The sequence below is a fragment of the Balaenoptera physalus genome (assembly GCF_965194825.1).
Source record: "Balaenoptera physalus genome assembly, chromosome: 3".
Taxonomy (NCBI): Eukaryota; Metazoa; Chordata; class Mammalia; order Artiodactyla; family Balaenopteridae; genus Balaenoptera; species Balaenoptera physalus.
Genome location: NC_138890.1, coordinates 82642450 through 82665701, shown reverse-complemented (window position 1 = coordinate 82665701; position 23252 = coordinate 82642450). Strand labels below are relative to the sequence as shown.

Sequence of the window (23252 nt, the reverse complement as noted above, 5' to 3'; positions counted from 1 at the left end):
AGGTTGCTTCCATATCTTGCCTATTGCAAATAATGCTTCTATGAACATGGGAGTGCATATACCTTTTTTTGAATTAGTGTTTTCATTTTCTCTGGATAAATACCCAGGAGTGGAATTGTTGGATTGTATGGTATTTCTATTTTCAAATTTTGAGGAACCTCCATACTGTTTTCCATCATGGCTGCACCAATTTACATTCTCACCAACAGTGCACAAGGGTTTGTCCACCACATTTTAAGGATTACTGTATCTGACTAGTGAAAATTGTGGTGATGTTCTGAACTGCTTGAATCACTTAATAATCGTGTTATTCCTATCAAGATATTAAAGTTTTTTTAAATGGAGTTGGAGAGAGACATGCCAATCCTCAAGAACTTGATAATATTCTAGTTATGATAGGAACCAACATATGTTTTCATTTTGTAAGAATTTACAAGATATTTGGCCCAAGAGAGAGCTTGCTAAATTACCATAATCCATCAGTACATTTAAATGTCGTTAGTTATATAATCTTAAAAAAAAATAGCATGTTAAAAATTCTTTTCCTGTGGAAACTCTCACCAAAAAAAAAAAAAAGGATCCTAATTGTGTAATTTTGCTTTTAAGATACATGTCTTTTACAGTCAGCCACTACAGGGGGGAGGAATGCTCAATTGTTCCCACTTCAATCCAGTAGAGCTCATTTCTTCTGTAGCCAAGAAGTAAAGCATATCTAAAAGCAAACAGTGCATTTAATCCAGAGTAGAGCTCTGCCTAATAGGAGAGGTAGGGCTGGGATAATACAAATAATTATTTCAGGTGAATATAATTGCAATAAGGAATTGATTGTGAATAAATGAAGACAAAACTTGAGAAGAATCACTTGACTTTTTTCTCCCTATCCCCCAAAACAGAAAAGACAGCCAAATCTCTCAATTTCTAAAATTTAATGTTATTTGGAGGTAGGTTCTAAAACCTTAAAACTTTAGCACTGGAAGAAGTATTCAATAAACAGAAAAATATTCAAAGTCCCTGAGTCCAACCCCTTCACGTTGCAGATGAGGAACAGAGGATCTGCGTGCTCAGTTTTAAGGAAACCTGATAAACACAATTCTGCTTATGAAACAAATAAATCAGGAGGTGATACTAACTTTACAAAATGATCTAATGCAGTATTCCTTTAAATGTGTTCCCCATATATTCTTAAAGTATGATTCAACTTATAAAAATGGAATTTACCCACAACCTTTAGGAATTCATGTAAATTTAGCAAATACACATTCCTGGAATGTCTTCTGTGTACAAGGCTCTGTGCTAGGCACCACAAGCAGTGTAGCAACAGACCCCAGCTCCACTATGAAGTAATAGAAGTTCTTGAAGAAAACATTTATCCTGGAAACTGACGCTCCTCAGTAAACATAGAAAACGGAAACATTTTTCAGAAATCATCAGAGTCCAGTGACAAGCAGCAACTACCCCAGTCTGAATCTCACTTCCATTCCCTTGTGCCCTCATCTTCCTCCCCAGCTTTCTCCCCATCACTGCTTTCTGTATACCAGGCCAAGAGCCCACAAACATCTGGCTAGAACAAATCAAGTGTTTACTTAGGTAGATTTCCAAGGAAATAAACCAACCTACACAGAAATGAACTAGAAAGGAGAAAATATTAAAATTCATCTAAATCTTTTACTCTTCAATTGGCCTTCATTTTGGAGTTCTACTTTTTGGTAGGTATGTGTCTTAGTGCTTTAATTCACCCAGATAACTGAAGTTGATACATTCTAGGTTTAAACATGAGTCTGCTGTTTGTCTTCTTAGAAGGAGCATGTTAAGATTTTACTAGTGAAGTGTTAAAGCCTACCTAAATATCAGTCAACACTCTTCTGAAGTCTCCACCCTGGAGAAGGTATTTGCCTTGTAGACAGTCACAGGTTGACAGAGTTCTTGGAGAATTTGTAACCAATAGTACAACTCTAGGACTAGGACTAAAATGAAAAGGAAACATAATTTAATCCTTTGTTTATAGCAGCGACACAGCCGTGTGCACCTCAGTGTTATAATTTGTAAAGCGTTGATAATTGGGGTAGAGATGATCAAAGTAAAGCGTTACTTATACCACACCAGTGTCATCCCTGAGGCAGTTATGGTAATGGAAGGATCCAGACAGATCCAACAGGAGTTTCATGGAGATTCAATTCAAATGTTTATAAAATACCTAGATACATTTCTAAATAACAGATATTCAAAATGCGTCTGTTCCCAGTTCACTTCCGAAATCTTCTGTCTCCCAGCCTCACAGAATCTGCAGTGACAGCATTTTTCTTTTTGAGTGGGTGTCCATGTTTAAAGTTTGAAGTAGTTATGAAGAAAATCAGACTGGAAGAAAAACAAAGCCCAATAACAAAAATGACTTAGGGAAGAAAAGTCAAGGTGAATTTAGATTTCTAAAGATACTGTGTTTCTGGCCAGAGGAAATAACACATTTTGCCAGTTGGCTTCGTGGACTCCAGACTGGGCCCAGAGACAGAGCAGATATTGGAGCTTCTTCCTGGATTGCGTGGCCAGACTTATATCCCTTAGAATCTCCAACCATAATTCTGTGAGAGATGGGAACTTGTTCATGTCATCTCCATTCATGCACCTTCTCATTCAGAGGTGATAACGCTGAGGTGGTGCTCTCTCCTGGTGTAAATGGGGTTAAAAAGGGCACCGTGTTCGCGGCAGGCCTTGGACCCCAGGATGTCCCTTGGCGAATTCTGCCACTTCTGGGAAGACCTGTTGCTGATCAGCCTTGCCCATTCCCTCCCTCTTCCTGTCAGTCAGACCTGCTTTCCTCACCACACGGAGAACTTTCCCCTGGCTTTTTCTAGAAAGGGTCAGTGCACAGCTCTTATTTGTGTGTCTGGCACACATCCACATGCCCTAAGCAGACTAGAAATCTCGATACGCTTGAGGGCAGGTTAATGAAACACAAATTAACCACGCTTACATTTCACAACCAGGATGGACACAGAAACCGAATGTAAAATGACTTAAAATGTCAAGAATGAGACTAAAAAAATTGTGAGGAGAACATTGACTTTATTTGTAGAAAGCATGGGGATCTATTCCAATTCTTTTAGAAGGAGCCCACAGTCTAAGAGAGATGGTCACATCTCAACGTTTGGAGCAACTTGTATGCTGGAGCAGGGGGAGAAGGAGAAAAGGAAAAGATGTGAACTATCAGTGTGAGCATTTCATAGCCATTCATCTCACAGAAGAGCTCTCGGACTGATGGGCATCTTTAATTTAGTGTAGTCATCTGAGCTGGTTCTTAAAATAACAATAATTATTAGTAATAATAAGAAAAACAATTTGTATGTGTCATAGTGCACTCTAGTTTTGATTGCTTTATATAAGCTTCTCTTTCGAGTGACATAATCCTGTCCTTCCAGCTAGACTGTAAATTGTAGGTCAGAGACTGAATCTTAGACTTCTCTTTCCTCTGCCGATGCTTAGGCCACCTAAGCAACTCACAGTAGGTACCCAATGCAGAATGGAGCTTGAGGTACTCACACAGCTAAGATAGACCTAAATAACAATCTTCTTCTCCAACCCCCTATTAAAGCAGATGCATTCTCTGACTCTCCTGAACAGACAGTTCTCTTTCCTCTTATACATCACCAGAAGTGACAGACAGTGAGCGCCCTCCATCTAAGTCAGGCCTGGTAATCAGTTTGTATGTAAACTGATGCACAGCCACACTGATGGCTCAAATACTGAAATGCTTTCGTACCCACTGGAAAATAGGCACTGCCGCAAGCCTTCAAACGTTCTCCCTCTGCCACCCAGGCTCCGCCCCGGGAACTCCCAGGCCCTCTCACCATCCACATCAGTTTGCTTAGGACTGCTATAACAAAAGACCACAGACTGGGTGCCCTCTACAAGAGAAATTTATTTTCTTACGGTTCTGGAGGCTAGATTCGAAGTCTTGACATCAAGATGTTGGCGAGTTTATGCTCCCTCTGAAGGTGCTCAGGGAAGGGTCTGTTCCAGGCCTCTCCCCCAGTTACTGGGAGTTTGCTAGTTTGCTGGCAGTCTTTGGTATTCCTTGGCTTGTAGACACGTTGCTCTGATCTCTACCTCGTGACACATGGTGTTCTCCCTGTGTGAGTGTCCGTGTTCAAATGTCCCCTTTTCATAAGCACACCGGTCATATTGGATTAGGGACCCACCCTCCTCCAGTATAATCTCATTTTATCTATAATGACCCTATTTCCAAAGAAGGTCACATTCTGAGGTACTGGGGGTTAGGATTTAAACATATGAATTTTGGGAAGGACACAATTCAACCCCTAAGATAACTTATCAACTAAAGGTCAACACCTGGCACAACAGGAGGACTCCAAGACTCACTCCAGTCCCTCACCCATTCTGATACGTCCATTCATGTGAGGTAGTAGTTGGTAAATATTTTGGATATTTCCTTGCTCCCAAGAAGTTCATTCAGTGCTGACAGATTGACTGACTTCCCAAGAAGTGTGTATAAAACTTTTGTTCCACATTTGGATAACACTAGGAATGCTACAGATTAGTATATTAGTGGTTCCAAGCCAGCTGCATGCTTAGAATTCTACCTGTATTTAATATCAGCTGGTGAATGAAGAGCACCAAATGGATCTGCCTAACCCCTTCCCCAGGGTCTAAGGAAAACCAGACCCTCAGAAGCTAATGGCAGCATGCTGAAGGAGATTCTTTTTTTTTTTATTTATAAATTTTACCATTTTAACCTTTTTTTTTAATATATAAATTTATTTATTTATTTATTTATTTATTTTAGCTGTGTTGGGTCTTCGTTTCTGTGCGAGGGCTTTCTGTAGTTGCGGCGAGCGGAGGCCACTCTTCATTGCGGTGCGCGGGCCTCTCACTATCGCGGTCTCTCTTGTTGCACGGAGCACAGGCTCCAGACGCGCAGGCTCAGTAGTTGTGGCTCACGGGCCCAGTTGCTCCGCGGCATGTGGGATCCTCCCAGACCAGGGCTCGAACCCGTGTCCCCTGCATTGGCAGGCAGATTCTCAACCACTGCACCACCAGAGAAGCCCTGAAGGAGATTCTTACAGGCTAGAGATGTTTGACATCCAGCTATGAGGGTCTTTGAATTCTTGATGTGTTGGGATGAGCCAGGATGGAGTGAAGGTGTATTTAATGGTAGAAAGGAGGCCTGCAGGGACTAAAGAACTCTCTTGCAGAGCAGGGAAGGCCTTGGTAACCCTCTAAGACTTGAGCAAACTAAGGATCTCGACTCTAGGGCCATTTATTGGGATCCCATTTCCTCCCAGGCAAATCTAGGATCTACCAACCTGGACAAAATTCCTCAACATATTTTCTCTTCCAGGTCACTGAGGGTTGTTCCCATTTCCAAATAACTGTCACAAGTGTGGCCCAGATCATTTTTCGTCTACCTTCTTTTCTGCCAGAACATAATAACAGTTCTGCTCTTTGAATATCACTTTGCAACTTTAACATTCCCTCAAGGGGATTTCTGCTGCATGTGTGTGGACGACAAGACATCATCTGTGTGGGGTGAACGTGCAGGGCGTGAGGGAAGAGTACTGGGGGCACTTTCAGTCAGGGCCTTCAGCAATCCTTTAGACCAGGAGTTTTCAATTGTTTCCAAGTTTAGCGAGACCAGTTCTTTAAAAAAAGAAAAACGAAAGTCTGTTTTGAATAAAGAGTGTTACGCTTCACAACAAACAAGCTTGAAAATCTCTGATATAGGCTAACACCCTCCTTCTCAGAGACAAGAATTCTGTGGTTCCAAGAGGTTTGGGCCTTACTGTGGCACTTGCAGATGTCTCTCCCTGGGAAGCAATGGCCTGGGTTCAAGTGGCCTCTTTCTTAGCGCAGAACTCTTCCACACCACACTGTCTCTTACTCCAGCCCCATTTAATTCAAATTGAGCTAGTCCTCTTCTTTTTCATTTTATCTTTTTATTTCTTCTACCTGTTTGGCAGAGCTGTCCTTTCAAAATAAGGTTCACAGAATCCTGCAAGTAGCTGTGGCTGCAGAAGAAGAGAACACAGGGAGCCCAGAGTAAAGAGACATCTAAGTTCAAACATCTGGACAGCTGTCTCAGGCCTCTGCCTTCGTGCAATGACAGCCTAAAATTCTGACAAGCTCTCTTGATCACTTATTATTTCCTCTGAGCCTCATGCTGAGTTCTTTGGGGAAGCTTCTGTTTCTGCAATGTTGGAGGACTGCAGGGTTGGCTAACAGAGCTTAAGGTTTGCATAGCTTCAGGCCGTCCCGATGAGTCCTGCTTTCTGTCCCTTGGGTCCCAGCTCATCCCTAGAGTATGGACTCCTGACCTCTGTCTGAGGGGAGCAGCGGGTTCTAACCAACCCCCTGGTGTCCAGGTGCCTCAAGGGCTCATGGGACCTGGAAGTGGTCTGGCGTGTTCTGGGAATGTAACAACCTTGGACACCAAAAGTCTGATCCTGCCCTCTTTTCCAGCAATAGGACCCTACCCTGTCCCAAGGAGAGCTACCCCAGAACTTCCCCCTGTTTTAAACGTGAAGAGGGGAAAAATACATACGAATATGTCCCCTACATACGAACGAGTTCTGTTCCTAGAGTGCATTCGTTAAGTCCAATTTGTTCATAAGTCCAACAAAGTTAGCCTAGGTACCCAACTAACACAATCAGCTATATAGTCTGTACTATAATAGGTTTAAAATACTTTTCACACAAATAATACATAAAAAGCAAACAAAAAATAAAGAAAACATTTTTAATCTTACAGTACAGTACCTTGATAAGTACAGTAGTACAGTACAACAGCTGGCACATGGGCTGGCATCGAGTGAACAGGCAAGAAGAGTTACTGACTGGAGGAGGGAGAGGAGGTGGGAGATGGCTGAGCTGAAGGATCGTCAGCAATAGGAGATGGAGGGCAAGCTGCAATTTTACTCACGCCTGATGTGGATGGCACAGGTTCTGGTTCCTTGCTGGATTCACTTCTATCTACCCTCTTGAAAAAACGATCCAGTGATGTCTGGGTAGTGGCTCTTTTTTTCTCGTCATAGAAGACATGCTAGCACTGGATTGCATCCTGAATGGCTGCTGCAACCTTCGTGTACCTTTCTACGTTCGGATCGTGTGCCTCAAAAACTAACAGTGCCTCCTCAAATAAAGAAAATCCCCTTGCCATTTCCTGTGTCGTGAATCTCTTCAGTTCTTCAGTTACTTCTTCCTCTTGTCTCTCTTTGTCCTTTCTCTGGGCCTCCAATTCCATCAGGTCTTCATTAGTAAGCTCCTCATGTTGCACAGCAAGGAGTTGAGTGAAGTCGTCCTCTGGCAGATCTAGCTCCACCTTCTCGTTGAGGGTTACTAAGTTGCTGAAGACCTCTTTGGACTTCTCATCTGCCTTCTCAAATCCATGAAAATCATGAACAGACTGTACAGTAAAGTACGCAAAAGCACAACCACTTGTAGAGGATGCATGCACATGACAATGTATGCCAGACACGTGAACTAACTTATGTGATTAGACATGTGAACGCACCGTTGGCATCTTTGAAAGTTTGCAACTTGAAGGTTTGTATGTAGGGGACTTACTGTACTTAATCTGTAGCAGGTGATTCAGCTATATTATTGTACATTTAGATGCAAATCAACTGTGGAGCTATGAGTGACACTTGAAAATAAGCCCTGTTGCCAAGAGGCTTCATTTGGTGCATCACATCAGTCTGGTAATAATCTGTTTGGAATTGTAAACTGCACTGCTTGGTATAAAAGACTTCAGTTTTCCTTTGGCCCAGTTCCACTGTGGCCCCAAGGAATTTCTCATAAAGGCACAAGTGAAAGTGCTCTTGTAGGTGTGTTGGAGGCCGGACATTCGACTCAGCAGTGGGAGCAATGTTTCTGTATTGGACACCAGATACCAGATGAAGGTTCAGGACATAGAAACGTTTCTTACTCTCTATCTTCTCGATTTGAGTTCCCCACCTTCAAAGAAGAAATACAAGCACACTCAATAGTCCCAGCCTTTTGAGTTGGGGGAAAAAAATGACATAAGTACTTCCCTGAATTTTTGGTTTTTTGGTCATAGGGAAAGGCAAGGGATTGGGGCAAATTTGCATGTGTTAAAGCTCTAATTACAAGGGGAAGTGGAGAAGGGGCAAAATTAGAATCTATGTTTTTCCCTTGATGGGTGAGGGTTGGGGTGGGGAATTTCTTTTTTTTTTTTAATTTTAGTGAAGTACAGTCGATTTACAGTGTTGTAATTTCCACTGTACAGCACAGTGAGTCAGTTTTATATATATATTTATATATATATATATATATTCTTTTTCATATTCTTTTCCATTATGGTTTATCACAGGATATTGAATATAGTTCCCTGTGCTCTACAGTAGGACCTTGTTGTTTATCCATCCTATATATACTAGTTTGCATCTGTTCATCCCAAACTCCCACTCCATCCTTCCCCCACCCCTCCTCCCCCTTGGCAACCACAAGTCTGTTCTCTATGTATGTGAATCTGTTTCTGTTTCATAGATATGTTCATTTGTGTCATATTTTAGATTCCACATATAAGTGATATCATATGGTATTTGTCTTTCTCTTCTGACTTACTTCACTTAGTATGATAATCTCTAGGTCCATCCATGTTGCTGCAAATGGCATTATTTCATTCTTTTTAATGGCTGAGTAATATTCCATTGTATATATATATATATATATATATATATATATATATATATATATACACCACATTTTCTTTTTTTTTTTTTTTCCACACACACACACACTGTATTTTATTTTTACAAGAGATAAATAGACTGACACCAAGCATTGTACATGGATGACCACAACAAAAGCAACAATGATTGCAATTACCAAACATGAAACACACTCGTACTATGTCATAATATTGACATTCAGTCCAGTAATCCTCCACTGTAACAGCTCCTTTACTTTGCAGTGAAAATTGATTTGTATCTTCTTTGCCTCTGAGTCCTTGTGGGATTTTTTTTTTTTTTTTTTTTTTTTTTTAATTCAGACAGAAAGTCACAAAAATTATACTCATCCTCATCAGATCACTCAGTCCCATGTAATTCATTTTTTTTTTTCATCTTGATATTTTGTTAGCACTTTTATGAGTTCATAAGTTTTTCATTAGAGTTCTGAAAATGCTTATTCATTCAGTTCAGCAGTACAGTCAGTTACCTGAAACCTGTACTTGTCAGAGTCTTTTCCATGAATTTCTTGAAGATGAAACCCTTTTATAGGAACATATTTGCAAAATCATCAGAGTACACCCAGAACTGTCTGTAAATGACAAAAGACTTAAAAATGACCACGGTTAAAGATTTGATGAAAGTTCATAATAATGCAGTTGACAAGAAAATTAGTTATTTCTGAGATATACATTTTAAAGTAATAACTAGGATTATTACTTATAACATTATACCAGAACATATAAGATTTTCAGAAATTTCATGTAATGTCTGAAACATTTATATTAACATATTTCCATACATATTTCCATACAAATACAAACATAAGATTTTTAGAAATTTCATGTAATGTCTGAAACATTTATATTAACATATTTCCATACAAATAACCCAATGAAAGTTTAGTATTAGTTGTTTTGTTTGTTTTTTTATACTGCAGGTTCTTATTAGGCATCATTTTTATACACATCAGTGTATACATGTCAATCCCAATCACCCAATTCAGCACACCACCATCCCCACCTCACCGCAGTTTTCCCCCCTTGGTGTCCATATGTCCATTCTCTACATCTGTGTCTCAACTTCTGCCCTGCAAACTGGCTCATCTGTACCATTTTTCTAGGTTCTGCATACATGCATTAATATACGATATTTGTTTTTCTCTTTCTGACTTACTTCACTCTGTATGACAATCTCTAGATCCATCCATGTCTCAACAAATGACTCAATTTCGTTCCTTTTTATGGCTGAGTAATATTCCATTGTATATATGTACCACATCTTCTTTATCCATTCCTCTGTTGATGGGCATTTAGGTTGCTTCCATGACCTGGCTATTGTAAATAGTGCTGCAATGAACATTCGGGTGCATGTGTCTTTTTGAATTATGGTTTTCTCTGGGTATATGCCCAGTAGTGGGATTGCTGGGTCATATGGTAATTCTATTTTTAGTTTTCTAAGGAACCTCCATATTGTTCTCCATAGTGGCTGTATCAATTTACATTCCCACCAACAGTGCAAGAGGTTTCCCTTTTCTCCACACCCTCTCCAGCATTTGTTGTTTGTAGATTTTCTGATGATGCCCATTCTAACAGGAGTGAGGTGATACCTCATTGTAGTTTTGATTTGCATTTCTCTAATAATTAGTGATGTTGAGCATCTTTTCATGTGCTTCGTGGCCGTCTGTATGTCTTCTTTGGAGAAATGTCTATTTAGGTCTTCTGCCCATTTTTGGATTGGGGTGTTTGTTTCTTTGATATTGAGCTGAATGAGCTGTTTATATATTTTGGAGATTAATCCTTTGTCCGTTGATTCATTTGCAAATATTTTCTCCCATTCTGAGGGCTGTCTTTTCGTCTTGTTTATGGTTTCCTTTGCTGTGCAAAAGCTTTGAAGTTTCATTAGGTCCCACTTGTTTATTTTTGTTTTTATTTCCATTACTCTAGGAGGTGGATCAAAAAAGATCTTGCTGTGATTTATGTCAAAGAGTGTTCTTCCTATGTTTTCCTCTAAGAGTTTTATAGTGTCCAGTCTTATATTTAGGTCTCTAATCCATTTTGAGTTTATTTTTGTGTATGGTGTTAGGGAGTATTCTAATTTCATTCTTTTACATGTAGCTGTCCAGTTTACCCAGCACCACTTATTGAAGAGACTGTCTTTTCTCCATTGTATATCTTTGCCTCCTTTGTCATAGATTAGTTGACCATAGGTGCGTGGGTTAATCTCTGGGCTTTCTATCTTGTTCCATTGATCTATGTTTCTGTTTTTGTGCCAGTACCATATTGTCTTGATTACTGTAGCTTTGTAGTATAGTCTGAAGTCAGGGAGTCTGATTCCTCCAGCTTCATTTTTTTGCCTCAAGACTGCTTTGGCTATTCGGGGTCTTTTGTGTCTCCATACAAATTTTAAGATGATTTGTTCTAGCTCCGTAAAAAATGCACATTTTCTTTATCTACTCATCTGTTAATGGACATTTAGGTTGCTTCTATGTCTTGGCTATTGTAAATAGTGCTGCTATGAACTATAAGGGTGTATGTATCTTTTAGAATTATAGTTTTGTCTGGATATATGCGCAGTAGTGGGATTGCTGGATCATATGGCAACTCTATTTTTAGTTTTTTGAGGAACCTCCATACTGTTCTCCATAGTGGCTGCACCAACTTACATTCCCACCAACAGTGTAGGAGGGCTGGGGTGGGGAATTTCTACACAGCAACAGTCTTGAGGTCCTGGACCAGCCATGTCATTTGCACATGACTGGCTGTTTTGCTGCGTGGTAACTTTTGATACTGAGACATTTTGCCCTAACCTAAGAAACAAATCATCTTAGCCTGGGTTCTTCAATGAGTGGAGCCTGAGGTAGAAGCTTATGTGCTTTGTTATCTAGTGCAATCCCAGGAAAGGAGTTGGGAAAAGGACTGAGATGGGGAGGTACGAGATCCAGTATGATAGTGCATTACCAGCTCCACAGCTGGTGCCAGATACAACTGATTGCTCAATCTCACAGGACTGAAGAGAAGGATAGAAGAATTTATATTCTGCCTCCTACTGGTCAAATAACACATTAACTGCCCACCTCCTTAACATCTCCCCCTTCTAGATCGTACAAATGTGGGCCCTGAGTGGTCCCATGCCTCATCAGCATTGAGGATATTGAAGCCCAAACCAAGAGCTGCAAGAGGCACGGCCTGTCAGGTTGTTGAAGGCTCCATGGAGTTGGTCATGGTAGTGGAGGCTGGAAGGGGACACATGACCTCTGGCTCCAGGTCTTTCCAGGCCCAAGACTGGGAGTGGATTTGACCTCAAGTAGGTGGCTCCGGCTTCTTCACTTCTTGTCCCATTTACATCTTTTTATCTTCTCATCTCTTTCCCCTCCTCCCTGATTTGGACTAACCCATCATTATGGTAGACAGTGATAGGGACCATCGAGATCTCTCTTCAAGGAGGCATTTGCTGACCAGCAGTGAAAAGTGCAATCAGTAAATAGCCTCCAGCTGTCAGCTGCTTTAGGATCTGCCTTAGCTGCAGAGATTTGCTTTGAGCAGGGTCATGCCCATTCAGGGGCAGTCTGCATCCGGTAACTGAACATGGGCTGGCCATTTATTTCAGGGATATAAAGCCCCAGATATTTGTTTTGGGTCAATTTTGAAGGGCAATTTTCAGTCCAGAGCTCCCCACTGGGTTGGCCTGTGCCACAGCTTGACTTCTCCCTGTGCCCAATCCTGCTTCATCCCCCTTCCTGTTACAGGTTTTATTCCTAATAGATATCTTGCATCCCAAACCCCATCTCAGCATCTGCTTCTGGAGAACCCACCCACCCAGCTTACAATATTGCACGCCCAGCATGTGTCAAATGTGTGTAATGAACTGGAAAATTTCGGCCATTCAAGAATGTGCAACTTGTTTTTACAACCCACCCCTGGCCCCCACTGGCCTCAAGGGACCTAGTCCTAAGTCTATTCCAGGAGCAGTGGTGTTGGTGACAGCAGTAAATTTCTGATTCATATTGGCAACACCACATGTAGATATCTGGGGCCAAAGAACTCCTGGACAGAAAACACTGGAATTTCTGCCACTAAGTGTACCAGTGTCTTTGGGGCATTACCATATAGGTGACCTCATCTGTATCTAAAGATTGGCTATACCTAAAGGCCAGGACATATAGGTACACTTATGTTCAGTATTTGATGGTTGTAGAATACCTGAGCCCTTGTATTTCCTCTCTGGGTTACTTACCGATGCCCTGGCTTCCATATGTGTTAGGCCAGGTAGGAGGCAAAGAGCCCCATGTCCTTCTTTCCGCCCCCCTCTCTGCTCTTTCAGGGTGGCCCCGTTTAGCATTACAGTGTCTTAGGGAGTAGTGGGAAGCTTTTGTGGTGGAGGTTGAGGAGATAGGCAGTAATAGACTATTTTCCCTGACAATCCCTAATTCTGTTTGCTCCTGTTGGACACTGTAGGGCGGCATCAGAGGGGGATGCCCTGTGCAGCATCACAGCCTGCCTTCTTCCATGAATGAGACTCACGCAGAACATGCAGGGCGTGTGTATGTACCCTTGCACCCATATACCCCAGCACACTCTCCTTAGGAGGTTCATTCTTCCTCCCATCTAGCTGTACCTGGAGCCTCTTTGCCAGTCTACTCTCCCAATCAAAATAATGTATACTTCTTTCAAGAGGAAAGGGAAAGGGTGACTGAGAATTGGGCATCTGTCAGAACCATCTCCTTTCAATTTCCGTGTTGCTTCATCCAGAAACAGTGTAAATGATGCAGAGACACTGACAGGAAGCTCCCTGTTTGCTCCATATCAGAGCTCAGGCCTGATGTGGTGTGTGTACTTCCAGTATTGGAAATTCCTTCCATGTCCTGCCCTAACTGTTGACTCATTTTGTGGAAATGAGAATTGTTGGGAGATCACCGTCTTAACTCAGTGAACTGACAAGAAACTAGGCCAATGAGACCCAAAGAAAGACAAAGTGCAGGCGCGGGTAAGGTAGCTGCTTATGGCAGCAACAGATGGGGCTCATCAATGTAGAATTTGCCTATGAGACTGTCATTTCATGTTCTCCTATGTCGCCTGTGTCTCTGTGAGGCTCATGATGTCATGGAAGAAACCCAGCATGCATTTTTTCATTGTTACTTCCACCCCTAGTCCTTTAGCTAGGAATCATGTAATTTTAATTTTTCTCCAAGAGAATGCCCATCTGGTCAGATTTCATACAGTACTCGGTCTTTGTTCTCTATTACCTACAATTAATTATAGAAAATATTTACATTTCAACAATTTTAAGAACAATTCATTTACTCCTTTTTTTCAATCTAGTCAAATTTTATTTCCATTTTGTGATGTTTATCACAATTGAGAAAATCCTTGGTCCTTTCTAAATCAAGATAAAAAGAAACACGTAATAAGCTACTACATTATACAGATCTCATCAAGAGAGTTACTGTTTAATCCACTGACTGTGAAAAATTAGCTTTACATACTTTTTTACCGGTATCCCAGCAGAAGTACTGACCTTTTCATATGATATTTGAACAAATAAGAGCCTCAGAGCCCAGCCACAGATTTTTGGTTTTATATAATATATGGATCTAAGTGCTAGCTCTGTTTCCGACCACAAATTCCCTCATGGCTCCTGGTGTGTTCTTCTGGCTGCTGATTTCACAACAAGAACACCAGCACTTCAAGGACACAGTGTCTCCTGGATTCGTCAAGGGACCCTGCCCTGGCCTGGCTTCCTGATGGCATCCACATTGGTCACTGTCCTCTCCTCTCATTCCACCCCACCCCCCTTTTCCAGATGTTCATGTATTGAGTACTTGCCAGATCCTTGCTATTATTGCTCTTTGAGGCCCTTTCAGAATATGAAGTGGGCAAGTTTACAATTTAAACCTTATGGGTTTGAATTTTCAAGTTGTGAACTTAAACCTTTTGGTGATTACTCTTGTCCAAATGCAGCTTCCTGCCCTCATGGAAAAAAAAAATCGTCTCCAAAGACATTTGGACATGAAGTAGCTATTGCAAAAGAACATATTGTTGGTAACTTGAGTGTAAAGAAACCAGAAACATATGGATTACATTTCCTTTTAAATGAGCATGGTCTTTAAAATAAAGGGAGTGAATGAATTATTTGGTAATATCCAGTTGAGAGGTGGTCAATATTAAAGTATTTGAACAGTAAGGCAGAGCACCAAGCCTGCTTTCAGGATTCTCCATCCCCAAGCAGCAAGGAGCTTCTGTATTTGGTTCTGTTGAGGCCAATCCCCAGCTGTGAGACCTGTTGTGCAACGCAAATACTGGCTTCAGTTGGGAGACCGCCGCTGTCCAAAGACATTATTGAGTGGATTGAGTGGTGGGTATTAAACATTCAAAGCAATTGTAGTTTATTAGCTGCCAGCCAGTCTTTGTAAATAGAAATCCTACCTAAGTGACCGTGGGCAAATCCCTTTGCTCTTCTGGGCCTACCTCCTCATCTGGGTGAACATTAAATAAGAAAATGTATGTGAAGTGCCAGGTTCAGACCTGAAACATTTATGACTGTGCAGATTTATTTGATTCCTCAGTAGAGAGAAAAGTGAGTTTTTAATCACTGCAGCAGAAAGAATGACCATAGCCTTTCTTGTATCAGGCCCAATCTGACATAGATGTGTGTTTTCAAGTTCGACACAATGTGTAAAGGTTGGTCAGTGATCTGATTTTAAAAGCATCTTCAGATCATCAGATGGGGCTTACCAGCTTTCTCTTTAGGTATCATCAATTGTTAGTTTTCCTTGGATTTTTGTCACCAAAAAGGCAAACCAGAAACAAGGAGGGAAGAAATGCCAGAAATAGGATGAAGTCATCCAAAATATGTGATACCGTTTCACAAATACAAATATCTTAGAATCAACAAGGACAATCTTCTAGAGGATGCAAAATCACAAAAAGGCAATCAAAACATCTGTGCAGAGTTCTAAGAGGATGCAGACGGACCTGGGGTGGGTAGGGCTGATGATATGGACTATCTTTATGTTTCAAATGTTTGGTAGAAGTGAAGTGAAAATCTAAATTTGAAATTACTAAGAATTATTGAGTAGTCCTTAAGTGCAGGACAGTGAGCTAGCTGGGGTGGGGAATGCAGGCACTGAGATGAGCCAGCCAGGACCTGCAGTCAACAGACAGAATTCAAGACAGTATTGTAATAACAGCAACATTATATTATTCATAACCTGCCATCTAGCCCTGTGAAGAAAATGAAAATCTTTCTTCTATGTCTGAACTTGTGCAGAGTTTGCAGCCTTTTTGAAATCTGGTCTGATGCATTCCTCTGTCATTCTAAAACAAGCCCAGGTCCCCAGGAATAGGGACTTTAGCTGGCCCAAGAGCATTCTCACACCCTTTGTTTCCTGGTCACTTTCATAACCTCCGTGGCTCTTTCACAGTCACTGCAGACTCAACATGTGTATCAGGTGATGCAGTATTTCTTTCTGCCACCCAACCAGGTTCCTTCTGTCTTCCTTCTCTTTGTCATTATACTACAGTCTCCCACTGACCCAAGTAGGTTGCTATCGTAGATCGTAGATCATTCTTCTGCTTCATTCCCCATTATACTAAATTGCCACATCCTGATGACTTTTTTTAAGTGTTTTATTGGATATTGTACAATTTTCCCATTTAATATGTACATTTCAGAGGTTTTTAGGATAGTTGTAGATGTGTGCAACCATCACCACAGTCAATTTTAGAACACTTTCGACACCTCTAAAAGAAACTGTTCTCTTAAGCTATCACCTCTGTACTCTCCCATTCCTGTCCCTCCCATACCCCAGCCCTAAGCAACCACTACCCTTTGTGTCTCTATAGATTTGCCTATTCTGGACTTTCATATGAATAAATCATGCAGTATGTGGGTTTTTGTGACTGGCTTCTTTCACTTAGCCTAATGTTTTCAAGTTTCATCTGTGTTGTAGCATATATCAGTACTTCATTCCTTTTTATGGCCAAATAATATTCCATTGTCTGGATATACCACATTTTGTTTATCCATTCATAAGCTGATGGACATTTCAATTGTTTCCACTTTTTGGTTGTCATGAATAATGATGTTACAGACATTCGTGTACAACTGTTTGTGTGTATATATGTTTTAATTTTACGTAGGCATATATTGAGGAGTAGAATTGCTGGGTCATATAGTAACTCTGAGATTAATCATTTGAGAAGCAGCCAGACTATTTTCCAATGTAGCTGTACCATTTTCCATTCCCACCAGCAGTGTAGAAGGGTTCCATTTTCTTTACATCCTCTCCAACTCTTGTTATTGCCTATTTGATTCTAGCTATCCTGTTAACTTTTGAAACGTCGTTTTTCTCTGAGAAAAGGTAGCATATTTCTTGCCTAGACCTTTTTGTCCCTTCCCAATATCACCACCCTAGTCTAGAATTTCATCACCTCATGCAGAATTCTGGAGTCTAAACTGCTTTCTTTTCTCCCCTTTCCGAATTACACTACTTAACCATGCCAAACTCTATATGAGAAATGTACGTTAACCTATGTTCAATCTTCCTCAGATCCCTTCAGTGACTTCTAAGTTCCTGTCACACCAAGTCTGAACCCCTCTTGTTGGCTTTCCAGGTACCCCTGAAAAATCTGGCCCTACCTATTCACCTCACCGCAATCTCCCCTCTCCCTGACCGCATCTTTAGGCAGATGCCACCCTCCCACGAGCAGTGATGTTGCTGCTCAGTGTTACCTCCTGGGCCTTAGAGTTCTCACTGTGAATGTCCCCTCTTTTCTTCCCCTTGACCAAGAAATACCACAGCTTCTTTTTTTTTTTTTTAAAAGAACAATAATATATTGGACTACTCAGGATTTAGCATTTTCTTTGAATAATGCAACATTAGAGAAGCATTATAGACTTAGCAGGATTAGTTGACCTCACATTTGTGTTTCTGTACTCTATCTGAAACCTACATCATATTAAATGATAATAATAAGAGCCAGTTCCACCCATAACTCATACTGAAAGTTGACTTCGTCATGACTCACAAGCACACCATTAACACGTAGTTAAGTATGTATGCTTTTTCCTTCTTTCCTTTCCTCTTCTTTCTTTCTTTTTGGTTTAGAACAATTTTAACTTCATGTGGCACATACTTTTCTGAAATTTGACTGATGCCTTGGTGACATACTCCTTTAATGAGATCTAAACTCAAAGTTCAGAAGATTTTTTTTTTCTAACAAGTGCAAAATTGTCAAGATGATCTTAAAAGCCTATGACTCAGCTATGTATTCTTTTTTTTTTTTTTAATCCTTTGGTGTGATGCTTTCTTCACTGACTTTTTTTTTTTTCACACACACACCCTGTATTTTATTTTTACAAGAGATAAATAGACTGACACCAAGCATTGTACATGGATGACCACAACAAAAGCAACAATGATTGCAATTACCAAACATGAAACACACTCATACTATGTCATATATTGACATTCAGTCCAGTAATCATCCACTGTAACAGCTCCTTTACTTTGCAGTGAAAATTGATTTCTATATTCTTTGCCTCTGAGTCCTTGTGGGATTTTTTTTTTTTTAATTCAGACAGAAAGTCACAAAAATTATACTCATCCTCATCAGTTCACTCAGTCCCATGTAATTAATTTTTTTTTATCTTGATCTTTTGTTAGCACTTTTATGAGTTCATCAGTTTTTCATTACCACAGCTTCTAAGAAGTCTTCTCTGAGTCTTTACCCTTCCTTCCCCTGTCCAAGAGGTGGGTGTGGCTAGTCATGTGTCCAACATGTAGGCCAGACTTGTACTTTCTCCCTGGAATCTGAGCCAAGTGATATTCAGATTGAAAAATGGTGATAGTGGTCTCCTACAAAGACTCTTCATTCATTCCTATGACATAGATCCCTGACTCAGCCTTGAATTCCTGTCCCGTGCATGATCTGATTCTCTAACTCTTTTCTTTTTTCTTTTTTAACATCTTTATTGGAGTATAATTGCTTTACAATGGTGTGTTAGTTTCTGCTTTATATCTAACTCTTTTCTTGAGGCTATAAGCTATCCCCTTAAATTAGCAACACATTCCTTTTCATTTGTTTATTTGCCTATATTAGCCAAAGCCACACTTTATTGATTAAACCTGATAATCCTAACGGATACATCAAGCACAATAGTACTAGTATGAATGTTTCTTCAGCCCTTGCTATGGACCGGGCACTGTGCAAATCTCTTCATCTAGATGATTTCAGTTAATATTCACCTATCACCCTCTGAAGTAAGTAGCATCTTGTCTCCTTTTTATGCATAAGGAAATTGTATCTTTGAGAAGGCTGAAAACTGTCCCAGGGAGAAGCTGATTAATGGAGGAGCCAGGTTGGTGCTTGAATATGTGCCCTTCGCTATTGTGCAGTAAGCCCTCTCATGCCATCGGCCTGGCAGCCAGTGAGGGCTCTTCTCTGCTGAGCGCCTTGTACATTTGTACCTTCTTTGCTTTGAGGAGAGTTCACATTTCTCTGATGGCACTTCATCACCTTCTATCTTGTATTATAATTATTTGGGTATGTGTCTTAACTTCCTTAGCCCAGAATCTAGTATGTATAAGAGGTAATCAATAAGTATTTCTGAAAGGATAAGTAAATGTAGAGTTGCATCTAAAGAAGATCTAGTGAAATTTCCAGTTCTAAGGAAAGAAGGAAACCGCTTTAGAAGGGTTAGCAGAGGAAACTCGCCCTGGCAAAGACGACAGCAGCTACCCTTTTCCCATATTTATAATTTCTTCTTTTAAAAAGTATGTTATTATAAAATACTGATCTCCGTTCCAGTACTTTACACACAAACCTTTAATAGTAGACCGTGGTTTTGGTCACCAAGGTTACTTTAATTAAATTCAGTAGTTGGCAAATGCTTGTGGCAAAATTTCTCTCAAGCTATACCATTGGCCAGTGGAGCAAACTGCTTTTTACCAGGGTCTCTCTGCTGAGATGTTTTCTCCTTTTGTGTGTTTTTTTTTTTAAAAAAACGAAAAACATTTTATTTTTCTTATTTTCATCTTGCTTCTCCTAGACTTTCATTATGGTCCAGCTGAACCAGCTGCTGCCCCTCTCCTTGTAAACTTCACGTTACATCCCAGAAGAACTGGAGGAGAATCAGTTTCCCATATAGCAGCTATTGGGGGACGGGTAAGAACAGAGGGAAGGGAGCAGCCCTGTTGGGATAGAATGATGCCAGGCTGGCTGGCTGATCCTGGGTAGAATTAAGCAGGATGGCAAAGACCAACATAAATGATGTCACTAGTAACATTGTCATGTTCCCACAAACTGCATGAGTTGTCTAATTGAGGCAATTTTTTTAAACTTCCACAGAAAAGATGCAAAATCTAACTTGTCCTTTTAAATATCATCAGTTGCTACTGTTTACTGTCCAGGCTTCAGTGGTTAAGACTACTCTCCCCCTTATAAGGGCCAAGGAACACAACATTTGTATGTTTCTTGCCCCCTGTGGTAATATAGAATACTGTAAGCTGCCCCTTTCAGATGAACTATGTGATAGAAAGCCAACTCGACCCCTGCAGATAGTGGAGCTGATACTGTAACTGGAGACAGAGGAGAAAGGCTGAGACAGACCATGCAATCAGATAACTTCAAGGAAGGATGAGATCAGTTCAAGAAGATCAACATGGAGAATGAAAGAATTGAAAATAGCAAGAAGTTACCTTCATTTCAAAAAGTGAGTATATTCTGTGCACTTGAAAATTTTTATTTGTTTCATTGAAATGTTCTTTCCCAATATTAATAAATAAGCAGAATGGTTCTGAAGATGCAAAGAGAGATGGTAAAGGAAGTTAAAAGATTAGGTAGAAAGGCTTCTATGACAAAAAAGGTGTTTTTTTTTTTAATTAGTTTATTTATTTGGCTGCGTCGGGTCTCAGTTGCGGCACACGGGATCTTCAGTTGCAGCATGCGGGATCTAGTTCCCTGACCAGGATCGAACCTGGGTCCCCTGCATTGGGAGCGCGGAGTCCCAACCACTGGACTTCCAGGGAAGTCCCAAAAAAGGTTGTTTTAAAGACAACATATTTCTCTAATGTAATGTGTTCGTGGCAATGCAGAAGTATCTGAACATCTCTTTTGTAAGATTGGATGCACCTGCACCTTTCAAACAGCATGGCAGACTAAGTGCCTCAGTACAGCTCTAACAATTTTAATTCTTGCTAACTCAAGCCTATCTGAACAGTCAGGAAAGCTAACCTGAGTTCCAAAAAGAAAAAGACTGTTGGACGCAATGGTGAATTTATACTATGCTGAAAATGGGGTAGGGTAAAATGAACCTTACTATCTAAACCTAAAAGCTTTAATAACCTGCAATGTAAATCAACAGTCAGCCTTATAATAGGAGTTATAAAGCCACCGGATAATAGTTGGAAAACTGGTTACATAGTCATGGCCAAAAAACACAGGAAATCATAGAGCTTTGGTTTTATTTTGAAAGACAGATTTGATTTGTATTTGAATGTTTCAGTTATATACAATAATTTCATCTTCCCCAGTCTTCTAGTTTTTGGAAATTATTCTTGATCTTAGTAATAACATTCTTGAAGCTGATTCTATGCTAGTGGATGTAATTTCCATGGAAATAGAGTGGAACATAGAGGAAAAAGCAGAACTGTTTAAAATTGTTCATCAAATTTGCAGCTCTTTTCTTTAAACAATACCTTGTAATTTATCGGGTATGGCCAGAAAACAAGCTGCTCTACTCAAATAAATTTTGTAGGCAAGAACCAAGAAAACATTTTTTTTCCAAACTCTTAACTATTTCTGTGAGGAAATCTTAACATTTTCAGCTTCCTTAAGCCAAGTAGACGGAATATAGCTAAATTTCTTTTGACTTGGATGTGGATGACTCAGGGTAATCATTTTGAATATCTGGAAGGTAGAGTAGTGATATATTAGAAAAAGCACAGGATCAGGAGATCTGGTTATAACAAATTAACTCTGTTACTTCGACAAATTACTTCATCTGGGTCTTGATTTTCTCACATTTAAAATTAGGGGTTGATTTCTAAGGTTCTTCAAGAACTGAAATCCTTTACTTCTGAAGTCAATTATGGGATTATGCTCAGACGCTATGTGCTGTAGCTAAATCCATGTCCTCACCTGCCTTAACCCGTCAGCACATCTAACACAGCTGTTCCCTCTCTCCTTCTCAAAACACTTCATTACTTGGGTTCCAGGGCTCTACACTCATCTTGTTTTCCCCTTCACTGACATCCTCTTTTCCTTTGTGTCCTTTGTTGAATTTTCCTCATCTTATAAAAGTCTGAATACTGGAGTGTACAATCTCTTCTCCATGCATACATCTTTCCTAGATTATTTCACCCAGTTACATGGCCAAAGCCATAAAAAGATCCCAAATATTGATAACTCCCAGATTTATATGTATAGTCCCCATGTCTCCCCTAAATTCCAGACAGCCTACTCATTGTCTCCATTTGAGTATCCAATGGGCATATCAAAATCGATGATTTAAACAGAACCCTTGATTTTCCTTCACATGCCTAATCCTTGCCAAGAATTCTGGATGTCAATAAATGGCTCTTCCATTTATCCTGTTTCTCAGGTCAGAGCTTTGGAGTCAGTCTTGGCTCGTCTCTTTCACTCATATTCCACACGTCCTCCCATTAGCAGATCCTTTTGACTCCACTTTCAAAATGTAACCAAAATCTAACCACTTCTCAGCACTTTCAACTGATACTATCATAGTCCAAGATACCATCACGTGTCGTCTTGAGCTGGTCTCCTAACTGGTCTCCATCAGCAGCGGAGTGATCCTTTCAAAACAGAACCTGATTACATCCTTCCCCTGCTTGCAACTTTGCACTGGCTTCCTGTCACAAAGAGAAGAAAATCCGGAGTCCTTACCTTGCCCTGGATGATCCAGCCCTGGCAGCTCACTGCTCCATCTCCCCTCGCTTCTCACTCTATTCCAGCCACATTCCTTGCTGTTTCTCAAACTCAGTGAGCACACTCTTGCCTCAGGGTCCTTACTGCTCCTTCTGCCTGGAATGCTTTCCTCCCAGATCTTTGTATGGTTGCTCTCTCACTTGTGCAAATGTTACTTCTTCAGAGAGATCTTCTCTAGCTGTTCTGTCTAAAATGGCAGCTGCCCCACTTCCACCACTCTCTTCCTTTACTGACTTCTTATTTCTCTAAAACATATATTACTACCCAATATTATTGATTTGTTTGCTTGTTTACTGTCTGTTTCCCCTGACAGAATGTCATCTTCTTGAGGGCAGGACTTTGGCTGTTCTGTTCACCGCTACGTCCCTAGCGACTGCAACAATGCCTGACATTCAGTAGGAGCTCAATAAATATTTGTCAAATGAATTATGAAGGTACTGAACTGTTTGCATGTAACTTAATTTGCTCCAGAATATTTGCAAGCATGATGTTTGATGGTTCTGTAATCTCCTTACTTCTCAGGGTGCTAGCTTCTATTCCCACCCCTACCATTTTATAATCTGCTGCTCCTCATGAACTATGGTTATAACCTACAAAAAATTCC

The 23252-nt window shown here is 40.4% G+C and overlaps 1 protein-coding gene across 3 annotated transcripts in view; it reads left to right on the top strand.

Annotated features, from left to right (window-relative positions):
- Nucleotides 1-23252, top strand: part of LVRN (laeverin) — a 166296-nt gene that overhangs the window by 25865 nt on the left and 117179 nt on the right. Inside the window, exon 4 of one of the 3 annotated variants that reach the window (XM_082455736.1) lies at nt 19752-20414. The exons of the other annotated variants lie outside the window; for them this stretch is intronic. The gene's annotated coding sequence lies outside the window, so the exon portion shown is untranslated. The remainder of the gene's footprint in view (nt 1-19751; nt 20415-23252) is intronic. 3 annotated transcript variants of the gene reach the window in all.